Source organism: Suncus etruscus, chromosome 6 (assembly GCF_024139225.1).
Source record: "Suncus etruscus isolate mSunEtr1 chromosome 6, mSunEtr1.pri.cur, whole genome shotgun sequence".
In the NCBI taxonomy this organism is placed as follows: Eukaryota; Metazoa; Chordata; class Mammalia; order Eulipotyphla; family Soricidae; genus Suncus; species Suncus etruscus.
The window spans coordinates 113,554,210-113,572,646 of record NC_064853.1 but is presented as its reverse complement, the minus strand read 5'-3'; the positions used below and the strand labels follow the sequence as shown (position 1 = coordinate 113,572,646).

General features: G+C 35.6%; 1 non-coding gene across 1 annotated transcript; it reads left to right on the top strand.

The window, feature by feature from the left end:
- The first annotated feature begins 15,238 nt into the window (after positions 1–15,238).
- LOC126012765 (U2 spliceosomal RNA) lies at positions 15,239–15,437 on the top strand. The gene has a single exon (XR_007497163.1). It is a non-coding gene; the product is annotated as a U2 spliceosomal RNA (small nuclear RNA).
- The last annotated feature ends 3,000 nt before the right edge of the window (positions 15,438–18,437 follow it).

Below are 18,437 nucleotides of genomic sequence, written 5' to 3'. Positions count from 1 at the left end.
ATGTCAGCTGCCAACCGGAACACTGCTCCAATTCATTTTTTTCTCTGGAGGCTTTTGAAATTTATTCTTTATGCTTGAAGTTATGAACGTTTCTTCCCTCTCATTTCTTTGGCCAGTCTATGCTCTCTAATATCTTTGTTTTCTTCTGTAAATACAATGAGCGTGTTGACATTATTTTTTCTTATAGCCTCTTTTGTTTTTTTCCATGGTTTTGCGATTTTCTGTTGTATTCTAAAACAATTCCATGTCTTGGCAAATACTATGCTCCTCAGCTTTCTCTAATTTTTTACTAAGCTGTGTGAATGTTTTACTTTCAGAGTTGCCTCCTATTTTCTCTGCCAGCACTGGATTCATGAGATTAAATGCTTTCTTTGTTGCCATTTTTTCCTTGTATTGGCTTTTTTGAAATTTTTTACTTCAGACATTGACCATATTCCTAAAATGTCATCCACTTAACTCAAAAGAAATACCTTCATATTGTCAAATATTAAGTCCAGATCTATCAATTATTAAACATAGGTATCCTTAGAGGGATTGCATTAAATCTGTACAATGCTTTAGGGAGCATTGCCATACACCATGTATTGTCATACACCATGACCAAGTAGATTTCATTTCAGAAATATAAGGATGATTTAACATACATAAATCAGTCAACATAATACACCATGTCAATAAAAATAAAAATAAAACCACATGATTATATCAATCAATAGATGCAGAGAAAGCAGTTGATAAGGTCCAACACCCAATCTTTTTTGCAATTTTTTAAAAATAATTTTTATTGTGACCAAAGTGAATTACGAATCTTTCACAGTAATATTTAAGGTACATAGTGATATTGAATCGGGGCATTCCCACCATGAGTGTTGTCCTCTCTCCACCACTGTTGCCAGCATGCATCCCATATACCCCTTCTTTGTCCCTTAGACTGCTACTAGTATAACTGGTCCCCTCTGTGTATAGCTTGTTGTAGATTGGGTATTGATTCTGTTGTCATTGATTTTGGGTTTGGTGTTTAAGTATGATCATATTTTATTTCTACTCAATGTTCATAATATTATTTTTGTGGGTACCATCCATTTTTTCCATTCAATTTATGAGGTAGAACAAGATGATTTAAGTTATGTGGGTTTTTTTGAAAGAAAAAAGGAAAGGAACCAGGAGGAGTCTACCTAGAGGTTATAAATATCAATTTAAAAGAAGAAAGGAAAAAAGAAGAAAAACATAACAAAAAAAAACCCAACACCCATTCTTACTAAAACTTCTTACCAATATGGGAATGGAAGAAATTTTTCTCAGTATGGTCTACCAGAAAGGAATGGAAAAATACCAGAATTTTTCTCAGTATGGTCTACCAGAAAGGAATGGAAAATATTATTCTCAATGGAGATAAACTAGAAACCTTTGCTCTAAAATCTGGTACAAGATCAAGGCAGCCCTCTCTTATCACTCCTATTCAACATAGTGCTGAAATTTCTTGCCATAGTGGTTAGGCAAGAAAAAGATATCAAGGGTATCCAGATAGGAAAGGAAGAAGTCAAGATCTCACTGTTTGAAGATGACATACTGCTATATTTAGAAAACCCTAAAGACTCTACCAAAAAGCTTCTAGAAACAATAGAATCACATAGCAAAGTGGCAGCCTACAAAATTAACACTAAAAATAACCTTATTTTACACCACTAATGATAGAGAAAAATAAACATTAAAAAAAACAAACCCACTCACAATAGTAACACACAAACTCAAATATCTTAGAGTCAACTTAACTAAAAAGTTGAAGAACCTATACAAAGAAAACTGAAAAACACTGCTTCAAGAAATAAAAAGGACAAAAGAAAATGGAGACACACATGCTGCTCATGGATTGCGAGGATTAACATCACTAAAAAGGCAATACTCCTCAAAACATTGTACAGATTTAATGCAATACCTCTAAGGATATGCATGACATTCTTCAAAGAAGTGAATCAAACACTCCTGAAATTCATTTGGAGCAGTAAAATCCCACAAATAGCTATAGCAACATTTGGGAAAAAGAATATAGGAGGCATCACTTTTCCAAACTTTAAATAGTATTACAAAGCAAATTAAAACAGCTTGGTATTTGAATAAAGACAGACCCTCAGATCAATGGAATAGACTTGATTGTTGAGAGAATGTGACCCAGACATACAATCACCTAATTTTTGATAAAGGAGCAAGAAATCCTAAACGGAGCAAAAAAGCCTCTTCCACAAGTGGTGTTTGGACAACTGGTCAGCCACTTACAAAAAAGTGAACACAAATTTCCATCTAACACCATGGACCAAATGGATTAAAGACCTTGATATCAGACCTCAAACCCTAAGGTATATAGAACAACACGTTGGTAAACACTCCATGACATTGAAACTAAAGGTATCTTCAAGGAGGAAACAGCACTCTTCAGACAAGTGAAAGCAGAGATAAACAGATGAGACTATATTAAACTGAGAAGTGTCTGCACCTCAAAGAAAATAGTGACTAGGATACAAAAGCCACCCATAGAAAGAGAGAAGCTATTCACCCAATACCCATCAGATAAGGCGCCAATATCAAAGATATATAAGGTACCTACAGAACTTAACAAGAAAAAAAATCATACAATCCCATCAAAAATGGGGAGAAGAAATTAACAGACACTTTCTCAAAGAAGAAATACAAATGGTCAAAAGGCACATGACAAAATGGTCCACATCACTAATCATCAGGGATATGCAAATCAAAATAACAATGAGGTATCATCTCATGCCACAGAGACTGGGACACATCACAAAGAATAAGAACAATCAGTGATGGCAGAAATGTAGGGAAAAGGAACTCTCATTCAATGCTGGTGGGAATACTGTCTAGTCCAGCCCTTATGAAAAACAATATGGAAAATCCTCAAAAAACTGGAAATTGAGTTTCCATATGATCCAGCTATACCACTCTCAGGCAAATACCCCAGGAACACAAAAACGCAGTACAAAAATGCCTTCTGCACATCTATATTCATTACAGTGCTATTTACAATAGTCAGACTCTGAAAACAACCAAGATGCCCTTCAACAGATGAATGGCTAAAGAAACTGTGGTACATATACACAATGGAATATCATGCAGCCATCAGAGGGGATGAAGTCATGAAAAGTTTCTAAGCAGGGATGGACATGGAAATTATTATACTGTGTGAACTAATTGAGAGGGAGAGATATAGACTCAGAACAGTCTCACATCTATGGGATTTAAGAAAAATAAGAGACATTATTGTAAAAATGCCCAGAGTCAAAAGATATGATAGGGGGCCAGAGTGGTGGCGCTAGAGGTAAGGTGTCTGCTTTGCAAGCACTAGCCTAGGATGGACCGCGGTTCAAGTTTAGGTAATTCATGTCTTCATTCTAACTTGTTTCCAGGAAGATTTTAATTTTCTCTTTGATTTAATCACTAACCCACTGGTTGTTCAGTATTGAGTTGTTTAATATCCAAGTGTTGAAGTTATTTCTCCATGTCTGTTACTAATTTCTTTTTTTTAGTGCATTACAGTATGAGAATATTATAGAAACACTTTCTAGCCTCTTGATTTTATGGAGTTATTTTTATTTTGATCAAAGTGGAACACAAATCTTTTATAGTAATATTTTAGATACATAGTGATATTGAATCAGGGACGTTCTCTCCACCAATGTTGTCCTCCCTCCACCCTTGTTCCCAGCATACATTCCATATCCCCCTTTTAAACCCTCCTCCCAGGCTGCTAGTATAGGTGGTCCACTCTGTGTTTAGTATGTTGTAAGTTGGGTATGGTTTCTATTGTTGTTGGCCTTGGATTTGGTGCTTAAGTGTGATCCTTATTTTTTTTATTTCTACTTAATGTTCATGTGACTATTTGGTCTTGTTACCCTCCATTATTTCCCCCTACATTAGTGAGGTGAAACAAGATGGTTTAAGTTGTGTGGTTCTGTTTGAAGGAAAGAGGGAAAAAATAATAACAATAAAAAATAATAAAATGGGGCAAAAATCAAACAAGCAAAAAAATGAAAGAGTTCTTTTAGAGGCTATATCTATCAGTTTGAGAGCAGGAAGGGAGAAGGAAGAAAAACATAACAACAAAACAAAAAATAAGTAGATAAATAAAATAAAAGATAAAAAAAATCAAACAAAAAACTCGAAAAACACCTTTTTATGGTCCAGCATGTGATCTATCTTGGAGAATGTGCCATATGCTTAAGAGAAAAATCTGTATCCAGATTCCTGCAGATAAAGATCTATATATCTATATCTATATCTATATCTATATCTATATCTATATCTATATCTATATCTATATATCTATATCTATATCTATATCTATATCTATATAATTACTAAGCCACTCTCTTTCTATTTCTTCCTTAAGAGCCACTTTATACTTGTTAAGTTTTAGCCTGGTTGACCTATCAAGTATTGAAGTCTCCCACTATCAATATGTTGCTATTGGTATCTTTCTTCAAATCTTTCAGCAGTTGCTTTAATTATTTAGCAGACCCCTCATTGGGTGCAAAATATATCGGATGTTTAGTATGCAATTTCTTCTTGCTGTGCATATCACTTGATTATTAATAATACCTATCTCTGTCTTTTATAATCTTTGTAAGTCCTTGTAATCTGATATTAGTAAGGCTACCCCAGCCTTTTTAAGAGAGTTGTTTGCTTGAATGACTGTCCTCTAACCTTTGACTTTGAGTCTACATTTGCTCTGACATTCCTGCAGGCAGTAAAATGTTGGACTCAATACTCTTATTCTTTTTGCCACTCTGTGTCTCTTAACTGGATCATTTAGCCAAGTCATTGATATTAAGAGAGAATTGGTATGGAATTTTGTGTCATCTTTTTTGTAGGGATTTGGTGTGTTTGTTGGGTCTGCCTTGCCTTAAAGTAGACCTTTCAGTTTGTCTTTTAAGACTAATTTTGAGGCGTTGGAGTGGTGGCTCAGTGGTAGAGTGTTTGCCTTGCAAGCAGCTGACCCAGGACAGACCTCAGTTCAATCCCTGGCATCCCATATGGTCCCCCAAGCTAAGAGCAATTTCTGAGTGCATAGCCAGGAGTAATCCCTGAGCATCACCAGTTATGACATCCCCCCAAAAAACTAATTTTGAATCTGTAAAGTTTCTGAGCTGTTATCAGTGAAGCTATATATTCTTCATTCAAACACGAATGAAAGTCTGGCTGCATGAAGTACTCATGGCAAAATGTTCATTTATTGGGGTTATTTCTATATACTGCCACTGCTGTCATGCCTGGATTGTTGCTTGTGACAAAGTTTTCATAAGTTTTATGATGCTTCTTTGTGTGTAATTTCCATTTTGATCTTTCTGCTTTCAGTAAACTATCCTTATTTGTGATTTTTATCATTTTGACAAGGGGTGCTTTTCTTTGGATCTCCTTTGGCTGGTATTATTTGGGCATTCAGGATATGATTGCATACACTCTTCAGCTCTGGGAACTTCTCAGCTACAATATCTTTGTTGATTCTTCATGAGGGTTTTTTTGTTTGTTTGTTTCTGGTACTCCAATAATTTTTATGTTGTTCCTATTGTTTATCCCAGAGTTTATTGTCACCTGTTTGCTTTCTTAGAGGATTTTTCCATTTTATGATAATTTGTTTTAAGGATCTTTTCCAGCCTCTTCCATTATATGCAGGTGTTATGTAGCTTCCTTCAGCTCACAGATTCTGTCCTCAGCAGCTGTTACTCTGCTGGTGAGGCTTTTCAGTGAGGTTTTCATTTTAACTATCATGTTTTTAGCCTTAATATTTTTGTCTGAAGTTTTCTAATTTCTACTCTCACATTACTTGAGACTTATTGACTATCCATTCTATAATTTATTTGAGTTCTCTGAACATCATCCATTTCCTCTCTAAAGTTATTTTCAAAGAGGCCACATAGTAGGCTAGTTCTTATAGAATTTTTGCATCTTCATTCTCAATGAGTAGTTTGGTTCTGCATTATTTCCCCATTTGACAGAAGAAAATGGAAGAGTCTTAAAATAAATGAACATCTGACAAGAAAAATTTGGAATGAATATAAGAGGATCACTATAAGATATATCAATATCCCCAGAGGGTCGGGAAGATAACCCCTATGAAGAAAGAACATTCAAAGACAAATTGTCGATACAAGCACAACTTGATGACCTGGACTTGTCCTGGGAGTGTCTGGAAGTAAGCATGCCCCCAACTATCCACCTGGATCAGGTGAGACCAGCACAACCTTGTGATCCAGCCTTGCCCTGGTAGAAGCTGGAGGCAAGTACACCCTGACTGCCTACCAGGACCCGGAGAGAATGACACAATGAGAAGAGCACAGCCACTATGATTTGCTCCACAGTCACACACTTCTAGTCAATGAACCCCAGCACGACATGTAAAAACTATTGCTTTCTTCCTTTTTTCTTTTCTTTCTTTCTCTTTCTCTTCTTTCTTCTTTCTTTCTTTCTTTCTTCTTTCTTTCTTTCTTTCTTTCTTTCTTTCTTTCTTTCTTTCTTTCTTTCTTTCTTTCTCTTTCTTTCTTTCTTTCTTTCTTTCTTTCTTTCTTTCTTTCTTTCTTTCTTTCTTTCTTTCTTTCTTTCTTTCTTTCTTTCTCTCTCTCTCTTTCTTTCTTTCTTTCTTTCTTTCTTTCTTTCTTTCTTTCTTTCTTTCTTTCTTTCTTTCTTTCTTTCTTTCTTTCTTTCTTTCTCTTTCTTTCTTTTTCTTTCTTTCTTTCTTTCTTTCTTTTCTTTCTTTCTTTCTTTCTTTCTTTCTTTCTTTCTTTCTTTCTTTCTTTCTTTCCTCTCTCTCTTCTTTCTTTCTTTCTTTCTTTCTTTCTTTCTTTCTTTCTTTCTTTCTTTCTTTCTTTCGTTCTTTCTTCTTTCTTTTTCTTTTTTCTTTCTTTTTCTTTCTCTCTTCCTTCCATTCTTCCTTCCTTCCTTCCTTCCTTTATTTCTTCTTTTCTTTCTTCTGTTTTTTTCTTTCTTCTTTCTTTCTTTCTTTCTTTCTTTCTTTCTTTCTTTCTTTCTTTCTCTTTCTTTCTCTCTCTTTCTCTCTTTCTTTCTTTCTTTCTTTCTTTCGTTCTTTCTTTCTTTCTTTTTCTTTCTTTCTCTTTCTTTCTTCTTTTCTTTCTCTCTCTTTTCTTTTTGTCTTTCTTTCCTTCTCTTTCTTTCTTTCTTTCTTTCTTTCTTACTTTCTTTCTTTCTTTCTTTTTTTTTCTTTCTTTCTTTCTTTCTTTCTTTCTTTCTTTCTTTCTTTCTTTCTTTCTTTCTTCTTTCTTTATCTTTCTTTCATTTCCTTTCCTCTTTCTTACTTTCTGTATTTCCTTTCTTCAAGAAGGTTTTTTTTTTTTTTTTCTCATGACTCCTGAGTATCACTCCAGAAGCTGAAGCACCATTTTCCACTTTTGCTCAGAAAGGAGGTGAGTGGAGATAATGTTGAGTCACATATATTCAATATCAAGTCCTAGCCACCACTGTCTACAAGCTGGGATACTTTGAGTAAGGCATTTTGGTGCTGTGTGCAACTCACATGCAAAATATCTATCAATAATCTTTTTTAACATTCATGGAGAATTCTTAGGTATGTGAAGGAACACTTGTGCATGCTCCCCTTCTTTACCCATTTCTATAAAGTTGTGAACATCTATATGAGTAAGTCGCATGCTAGTTATTTCACATAGCTGCTAAGAAGAGTAAGTTTCCTGGTCCAAAATAAGAGAAATATAAGTTAATTGATAGGTGTCCCAGAACATAGGACATGAGCTCTATACTTAAATGTCTAATCTATTTACATAGTAACAAAACTCTGCTGCTCTCTGTCTTTAGAACAAAGGTTGTTCTGGATACTGAGTCTAAAATGAAAGTAAAAAAAAATAGCAAAATCCTGATATGTCACTACTTGCAGGAGAACCGGAAACTGTTGCTTGTATAATTAATAAAACTGAAAGTCACCCAGTATGTGCTGGATCTCAGAGAAGAAAATGTTTATGAATATTGAATCATGGAGAAATTTCACTCTCAAACTCTGATCCAGAGAGAGAAACCCCAAGCGAGGTGGACCCTGAAATACGATGAGAACATCAGCCAGATTGGCCTGCCCCCGAGGGTGGAAGCAATACCACCAGAAAGCATTTGGGCAGGTGGGGTAAAAATTTGACTGGAAATTAGTGTTTTGGACAAAAAGAGAGTACAAATTTTGGTAGACTGCTTTGAGAGCTTGTTAGGAAAAATAAATGTCAGGAGTTTAATTTATATGAGTAGGTGTAATTATCTCCACAATGAGAGAGAGAGGAGAGAGAGATGAGGAGAGAGAGAGAGAGGAGAGAGAGAGAGAGAGAGAGGAGAGAGAGAGGAGAGAGAGAGAGAGAGAGAGAGATAGAGAGAGAGAGGAGAGAGTATAACAACAGAACAATGGGGACAAAAATGATTAAAGTCATCAAAACCCAAAGACGTCGTCTATAAAATTTAGCTTACATAAGTAGGATGGATGGGGACACGGTCCACTGGACACAGATAAAGGGAAGCAGTGTCCTCTGGTATTAAGTGTGGTGTTGGGAATGATGTATCTATGAAGGAAATGTGTGACAATATTAGAAATCCCAGTATATAAACAAAAAATGTTTAAAAAACAAAACAGAGAAAATGTCACGCATCTCTTCATTGCATATGGTCACTTCCATTCTTTATAAGCTAAATTATAATACGCTAAAGCACATTTTGTTTAATTGCAGGAAATGTCTTTGGCTAGTTCTTTCACTAAATATTTATGAAAAGTCTACACTTCTAGGGTGAGTGCTTCTTTGTTTATAAATATGCCCTTCTGTTCACTAAGAGCCTCTTATACTTTCAGGTGACTCTACCTAGAAACTCCCATTCCTTCAGTCCTAGATGGTTTCTCTAGTTCTGTTCAAAAGACCGCAGGTTAGTCTCTTTAAAAGGTCACATATTTTATTTGAATTTTACTGCAAATATAAAGCTAACAGAAATGAGAGATACTATAAACAAAATCTAGATTTTGAAGTCCTTCAGTAACACACCTTTCTTCTATTTGGTGAGGCACACCCAGTAATGCTTAGGGCTTATTTATGAATTTGCTTACAGGGAGGAATCACTTCTAGACCTATGGGATGCTAGTGATCTAATCCAGATTGGCCCCATGCAAGACAAACACTACCTGCTGTACTATTGCTCTGGTCCCATAACATTCTTTTCTTATCTATATATTCTTTGTTGGTTTCCAGACACAGGGATCAGCTTCCTTGTCCATGTCAAAAAGGAAATGAATATTTTATTTTAAATCAAGTATTTCTTATACTTGATTATCCATCTGGCAAATCTATCCCTATCCTGCTATAGGTATTTTTAGCTTGATTCTTTATAGATTATTAGTCATAGCATATGTTTTATATATCTATCATTTATATTGTCATGATCACCTGCCTCTTTAAAACCACCTTCACAAGAATGGCACAAATTCAAAATACTTACCTTCTTAAGCTTTCTATGGTCTTTCTAAGAATAAGTGAGTACTACTTCTACATAAGATAATGTAGTATTTATTTGCCTCATTGTATAGACTACTTAGTTTGCATGGATTTTTCCTAAATATAGTTTAAAAATGTTATAGCCATATATAATTTTATAAATATACAATTTTGAATGTTGTATATTTTACAACTAACAATATATTTATTAACTATTTGTAGTATCAGGGCATTAAATCTAAGAATTTGATATGGACTCATGTAGGACAAAGTTTGTGCTGTGCCATTGAATTATAGATAAGGGCCAAGAACCATTGTTTTAAGTGAAGGCTTCTAGGGTCAGGGAAATAGTATGGAAGTTAAGGAGCATAGAAGTCAGGCATGTAACCCAGACTTGACCCTTTGCAACATATGGCCTTCTAAGCATTAAGCATTTAGAAGCTCCTGGGAACCTTTTAGTTTTGGTTCTAGTGTTCACAAACTACATCTTCTAGAACTAACTGAATCACCAACCAGTTGACTGGTTGGGAAAGGAAAGGCTTCTGATAAAAAAAAAAATGAAGGTTCTCAGGGTTCTTCAGAACAGTTTCAAAACACTGACCTTGTGCACCAAGTAACAGCCATTCTCTTGTGATTTTTAATCCAGGTAACTTTTTGTGTTTCTCCACACACTGATTTTTTGAAGTACCAAAGTTATCTTTTATTAGTTTGGATATGCTCCCCTAAATAAGAAGGTACTTTCTCTTACTTCAATGAATTGATTTGATTTGATCTTAGTATTGGAAAAGCAATCTATCATTACATTTTTGAGAAAATATTAACCACTTACAAACCAACTTACAAAGCACTCTGTAATTAGTTTCAAATAATAATTATCACATTTAATGACGATAGTGTAATTCTTAAATATTTTTATATATCAAATGCAAAAAAATGAGATTTAAAGAAGGAAAGTGCCTGTTTCTAAGAATTTCTATGATATAAAACTTAGGTCTCTAATACAAGTAGGAAGATTAAGTCTCTACGTGCATTATTTTAGGTGCAAGATTTACCATCTTGCTCATTAGATGTAATTTGAAGAGGTAGACAAAGCATAACATCAGGTTTTAGATGACTTGATATTGGAAATATGATTCCTACCTTGTATATTCTTGAGCTAGGTGTCTCTACTTTATAATTTATAAAAGCTTGCAATTTTTTCAAGTTAAAAAGGATCTTAAACATCAAGATCAGACCTAGTTCCTTGAGGTCAGTGACAATGAGGCTTTCTATTTTCTGTCTGGCAGGTTCCGATGGTTCCTCATGCCGACGAAGTTGGGGCTTCTGCATCAAGTGAATGCCTATGTCAGATGTACCTGAAGATGAGGGAGGGCCATGTGCTTATGAGGTGTTTTGGTCAGAAGTGTAAGAATTGTTTTTTGTCTCAATTTGAAAAACTGATTTTTCTCCAGAAACCACCAAGAGAATTCTACATCAACCTGGCCATACGTATTCTGGGAAAAATTCTATGGTGTGGCAGCAGGAGGAATTCAGAGATGCCAGTGAATATAGAGGTGCCTTTGGAAGGAGTCCATGATGAGGACAATTGTGAGGCATGTAGTCTGGATTTTTGTGTACAGAACTTGAATGAAAACATCATGGTCAGAGTCAGATTTCAACCCATTTCTCATACATGGAGATGGGGAGTTACAACTCTGAAGGCTTAGGGACAAGCTATGCTACTGCTGGAACTCAGATGCCTAGTGAAAGCCATCCCTATAACTTGAACATAGGCCTATATTACACATCAGGGGTATACCAACAGGCACATCTGTCTAGTAGCAAACTATCTTCCTCCAGAGTCTGCAAATTCCACACAAACTCAAATTGACCAGGGGGAAGGCAAGAGATGTATTTCACTTAGAAGGTTGTTTCTCAGACAACTCTCTCAGATCCTCTTCTATAATTCTCCTAAACATAATTGGTTGGTCCAAGTGGGTTACATTCTGTGTTGTTGCTCTATTACATATCTTGCTGTTAACGTTCTATTTAGAAAGATGATGAAAGTAAGCTTATTTTCTCTTCTGGCTTAATTCCCCAGTCAAGGTATTGGCCTATCATTATAAGATGATAGATAGAGAATTTGCTTAAAGACCAAACAAGGAGAAGTTAAGTTCTAGTTTTCTTGAATCTCTTTTGAAAGTAGTCTAAAACATGAATATAGCAGATAATAAATTTGATTAAAATAATTGGTGTTAATCACTAAAATAATTTAATTTGCTCATTTGTACATATATATGAACTCTATCTTGATAAATAGTTACATTATAATAGTTATTGAAACTTCTTGTCAATGCATCGACCATTCACTTCTGAATCTTAGATACCATCTTTGGAACTGGCATGATTTTTTGGCATCAGCATCAGGAATCGAACTTGGAAGTTTGATCAAAGAAGGCCTAATGCTGCCCTGGCAGTGACTTACTCAAGGTGGATTCGTATGATATCCTGACAACTTGGAACAGCAACCACCTTGCTTCAGGGCAGGTTTCTCTGCATCACCACCTAACAGTGAGATGAAACCAGAAGACGCTATAGTGACACGACCCTGACTTCAAATAGGAATCTGTGCATAAACCTAAGAATCTCTAATTACAGAAACCTGACTGCAACGAACAGTGATTGAGGAAATCTTTTACTGAGACCATGAAGAAAACACTTGGGGTTTAGACAATTTAGTAGGCCTAGAACCTGTAGTTGGTCTATATGGCAGGATGCTTCATGGGTAGGGTTTCCCTATTTTTTAGGCAAAAGGCTTTTCCTTTCTATTTTCTCTATCTTTGTGTTGCACCTATGCATAAAACTGCAGCCCCCATTTTCTTTCTTTTTAATCTTTTTTTTTCTCCACATCTATCATTGGGCTTAAAAGTTGTATTTGACTTTGCTTTAATATGTATAACATATATGTGTGTGTATATATATGATATGTGTGTATATATATGATATTGGATTTTGGGGCCACACTTGGTGGTGTTCAGGGGTTATTTTCTGACTCTGTATTGGACCCAAGTTGGATGCATTTAAGGCAAATGCTCTACCCACTGTGCGATCACTGTGCTATCAGCCCCTGACCTTGAGACTTTTGCCATGTGTCACTATATCTTCACTCTATTCCATCTGTTAGAAATTCACATAGGGTCTCATATTTCTTCTCTTTCCATTACCGTGCCCAAAGAATCTTCCCATTATATGTGACTTCCTGTTGTATTTGCCATAATTGGTCCAGTTTACCTTAGTGTTATTTTTAACTACTTTTTCTTCTTCTACCATGTTATGTTCTTTAATTTGTTTAAAATACCTCCTTTTCCCACTATGTTTGCCTACCATCACCTTCTCCAATTAAAGAACTAGAGTTATAGAAATAGATAGGTGACTTGAATTTTACCACAGAAGTATGGGAAGTTTAGCAAATATTTGAGATATGAGCAATTTGAGTATATATAGAAACTATGTAGTTTTGGGGGGGTCACATTGGGCTACACTTCTGTCTCTGGTGTTCAAAGATACTACAGCAATTTTTAAGGAATTATATGTGGTGCCAGGGATTTAATTAGGTTGGCCAACTGCAAGGCAAGTGCCTTATCCCACCATACTATTGTTCTGGTTTCTTTTATCTGTTTGTTTTGTAGCTTCAATAAAATGTTAGATTTTCATGCTAAAAAAGAATTCGTGTTTCTGGAAAGAATGAAGAAGAGAGTAAAAATAGTGAGGAGCCTGGCTTGAATAAACAACAAATATCTTGAAGAGAAATTGAAAACAGTAAAATAATGAACAGAAAATTTAAGAATAAATATTCTTCAAGTTTATTTATTCAATAGACCACACTGTGATACTGTCTAAAACCTAAATCACACACCTGGCTCATTGGAGAAAGAACTGCTTAAGAACAGAAGTGTCTGGTACCCCAGGACCAATTTCAATGCAAACACTAACCTATCAAGAAAACCAATCTGGGTCATTGTCACCCATATTCCCCAAAGCCAAGTATACTCTTAAAAACAGATTTTATTGCCATCAATAGAATTTAATCATTGGACCATCCTCCCATCCCACACATTCAGATTCTTTACATCTAACTTTTCTGTTGGAATCTGCAATAGAGGTATTCAAGTGAGGTAGGATGAACAGTTTGGTGGAGATGGCAACTTAAGTTCTTTAAATACTGAAAGAAAGTGCTTATTTAGTATTAGCTGATATATATTAAAGTCCTTCTGTCTCTTAATTTCAAATAAAATTCAGTTATAACTTCTCCCAAACAGTCTCAACTTACAGACAGACAGATCCTAAAAAACCCAACATAAGTTTGTAAAGCTAACATTGGATTATAGGCTTTGGGAAAATCCCTAATTTCCTGCTGCTTGATCAGAGTAAATATAATGATTGTCCTTCTGGGAAGGGCTCTGAAGATGGGTGAGTAACTGTTTTGCCAAGAGATTTGGGTGCCTGAGGCAAGTGACACTAAGTTGCTTACCAACTAGAACAAGACACTAGAAACAAACACCATTCTTTGTTCTTGCCAGATCTTTGTGGGTGGCAGTTTTCAGATAATTTCATTACCAGGGAAAAAAATGTCATTACTAGAGTCCATCAGACTTGCCTGGTCGCTCTACAATTTCATTTTTTTTAATAATTATTTTGTTTGTCTGAAATGGATTCAGGTAGGATAGAAATGGGGTAGCAGGGGGTAGCTATTAGCCATTTCAAAGATAACGGGATTTAGAATGACTCATTTTACCCCCACGCTTGACTCTGAGGCTTGTTTATATGCATGCTTTTTGATCCTTGCAATAAAAAAGAAGAGAACAATTTTTAACAAGGATGTTTCTTTTGGCTAGTAAAGTTGAGTAACATCACAATATAATGTTTAGGATACAGTTATATGGGGTTGGAAATGGAAAACTTTTGAAAGTGCTATGCCAAATTTGAATTTTGTTTGACTCCCACAATATTGTTAGGCCAAGGGACTAGAGAGACCAGGCATTTTATAGGCAGAGAAAATGGAGATCCAGAGTGACTACATTATTTTCTCAAGTTCACATAGTTATAGTTAGGTGGTTATATTGTGACAGATGGAGGGGGATACAGGAAGAAAACAGTCCTAAGATGTATGCACTGGTACATTTATTGATTAAAGTAATTTATTGATGACAGCAAATTTCTTTAAGACTTAAGCTATAAATAAAAGAAGCAAGAAATAGAGAATTTCTCCTCCCTCCTGAATTTCTATCTCTCAAATGAAACTTTTCCTTTTCACTCTTAAGTTTTTTATTCATGGGCCAGAGTGGTAGTACACATTGTAGGGAATTTGCCTTACATACAGCTGACTTAGGTTTGATCCTCCAGGTCACTTATGTCCCATCAGTAATGAACCCTGAGTACAGAGTCAGGAAATAAGCTCTAAGCAACATTGTGTATGGTACCCCCCTCTCCAATTCATTCAAAGCTCTCAGGACCATTCTGTGTTATGTTCTAAGCTCCTCCCCAATATTTTATCTTTTCTCTTTGCTCCTTAAATAATAATTTTGTAGCATTTCCCTAAATATCCATTAGAAGTATCAAGTACAGTCATAACAGTTCAAATATCTTGTAATTTTTCACACACTGAGTTCAACACTGTTAGCTTCAATTAATAAGTGGGGATACTGAGATTGAATACTCAAGCAAGATGCCACAACTGTGACAACAAAACTTAAAACTTAGAGGCCATCGCTTCTCCAACCTTTTGGCTAAGATCAAGTGTAGTATCTGTTCTTATCAGTTTTAATATCTGATACGTCCTCTATCCGAAGGACAATATATTTAAATGGATAGTTGGGAGCTCAGGAGTCGGAAGAGGAGCTTGCTTCGTTCTGCTTCGCGCATTGACCCAGTATTACAGTACCTTCCGGGAATGGTGCGCACACACACACACACCACACACACACACACACACACACACACACACACACACACACCACACACACACCTTAGAGGCCAAAGAGAAAGTACTGTGAGAGGGGCACTTGCCTTGCATGTAGCTTATCCAGATTCTCCAATTCCACCAAAAAAGTCAAAATAAAAAAGAAAAGAAAAGAAAAGAAAAAGCTAACAATCTGATTTTACAGACATTATAGGTGCCCAATCTAAACACTCATTTTCTATTTTCTCTTTATAGAGTATCTTGTCTTTTTATTCCAGATGTTTGACCTTTTCTCACAAAGTTTATATACTCTATCCCTATATCCCAAGGCTATGTCAGATTTAAAACCAAATCACATTCCATATGCAAATTTTGATTGATTCATATCAAACACTTGACATAACATTGATCAATAAGATGAAATTTTATTTTGGCAGTTCACAGAAGAACTTCTCAAATGGTTTAGCTAACTTTAGGACCAAGTTTCAATCACTGATCTTCTCATTAAGCCCATATCCAGGATTGAATTCAGTAATGTCTATATACGTCTCACTAGAAGACTTAGAATGAAACTTCAGAAGAAAGAGCAGAGAAGGATCTTATGCTTATATGAAATTGGACTTTGTTATAGGTTCATCCTCACCATTTGAATAAACTATGCAGGATCCAGAGAACCAAGAGTGAATCAAAATCAAGCAATGTAATCCAAGGGAGTTCAATGGAAGACTTATAAAGGTCTCAGTGCAAAAACAAACTTTCAAACAGGGAACTATAGCAAAATTTTAGATATTGAATTCTTTTCTAGTACTGTTAAGCAATTATATCAGAGATATACCTACTTACCATTGCTCAAAATCCTCCTATTCTTCAAGCCTTAGTCAAATTGTTTTGTCACCTGGAGTACCTGGCTCATTTGTCTTTGGTCTTTTTTACTTCCTTCCATTGAGATTTTTTTTTGGGAATATTTCGTTCTAACATGTTTTTAAAAATTATTCATTATGAAATTTACCAAATTCTTAATGGCTAGTTTTTAGGTATACAATATTCCCAACCCTAATCTCTGCACTATGTGTCCCCTTCCCTTCACCAACATTTGCTCACATACCAGTCTACATCTATAAGTGGTACTTTTTGTTTTTTTAAATAAGTTTTTGCAAGGTGGTTTATAGCACTGCTACTGGCTAGGGGTTTCATATATTATATTTGATCACCTTTCAGCCTGCCTCTGCCTCTTCACTGAACACTCTGCCTACCATATATGTTGCCCCTCCTTTGGCAAGTGGTCTCTTAGTTTTCTCAAGTGACATGTTTCCTACTGAATATCAGTTCTCACGCTTCTTTTTTCTACTGTTTTTGGGTATTCATTATTCTAGCATTGTTTTTTTTTATATCCTGTATAGAGAGATTATTCTGTGTAATGTCTCTCTCCCTCTGACTAATTTCATTCAGCACGACACTCTCCCAGGTCCCTTCATGTAGGAGCAAATTATATGACCATCTCTTTTCCAAAGAGCATTTGTCCTATAGAATCTTTACAATTCCTTGGGTCATAGTCTTTCCTTTTAAAGGCTAAAGTAATAGTACATTTTCTTCATTTTTTCTCTTTGTCAAGTGAATGGAAAGTGAATGTGCTAAAACTCATGAAATACAACTCAGGAAATATGAAGGTCATAATGAAATCTGCAGTTTAGCTGCTAGAGCTATATTTTTTCTCCAACTAACCAATAACTGAGTTCTGTAGAGAGGACTTCTCTTCTATTCTCAAACTGCTGATAAAGACTGTGGCCCTCACAGAGAAATCCCTAGGAAATGGTCAATGGGTGAATGGTGACCCCCCAAAAAATAAAACTTTAACTTTAGTAATGAATTATAGGAATATCTAACCTGAAAAAGAACTTAAATGTTCACAGACCAATGCTTTTATATTTTAGTTGGGTAGGGAGGAGAAAGAGAAAAGGAACCTGCCCAACATTTAAAGTGAACTTTAAACAACTGTTATGAAAAGGATGGGGGTTGCTGGAACAACTCTGCTTATCGGTATTCATTAAATAAATCTTTAGAAGAAAATTATTTCTTAAGTCTTGTCACTAAAAGCTAGAAAATGTGATGATAAAAATGTTTTTTAAAACCTGTTTTAAAGCAATGATATCTCTGATTCTATACAGTACTGTAGTTAAAACAAGGAAACAGGGGCCCGGGGCGGTGGCGCTGGGAGGTAAGTGCCTGCCTTGCCTGCGCTAGCCTAGGACGGACCGCGGTTCGAGTCCCCCGGCATCCCATATGGTCCCCCAAGCCAGGAGTGACCTCTGAGCGCATATCCAAGAGTAACCCCCTGAGCATCACCGGGTGTGGCCCCCAAAAAATCAAATTAACAAAAAAACAATCAAACAAAAAAACAAAAAAACAAGGAAACAAAAAGCCAAACTATACCTTTGTTATATATCTTTCTAACAAAATTTCAGAAATGCAGAAACCAACTTCAGTCCCTATCCAGGGTCATACTTTCAAACTAGGGCTCTAGGCTCCTTTCCTTGTGCTCATTCCAACAATGATCTTCTTCTTAGTGATGTGGAATTAAGAAATAATATTTAGGAAAACCAGATTGATGTTTTGCTCTATGTCTAGTACCTAAGTTCCTTCTACAGAGGTTGTGCCCTGATTTTTCACTCATTCATCTCTAATTCTAGGACTTTGATTTTTAGATTTCCCTCATTGTTTTTAACTGGCAGTCGAACATTTTTTTAATGATGCAACCCAGAAAATACTGCCCAGTGTCTTCAAATATGAATAATTTCATTTGTTACTGAAACTTGAATGGTTTCATGAAAATTAATGAATGTTCTGGTGTAAAATCAATTGTCTTTCACAAAGGTTCCCTGGAGTTCAGTGCATAGGAAATTATTCAGTCTTTAGCTCTATTTGCATCTGGGATAATATATTTCTAGCCAAAGGGTATGTTTTGATTATATTTTGATACAGCAGCAAATGGGGACTCAGTAAAACAT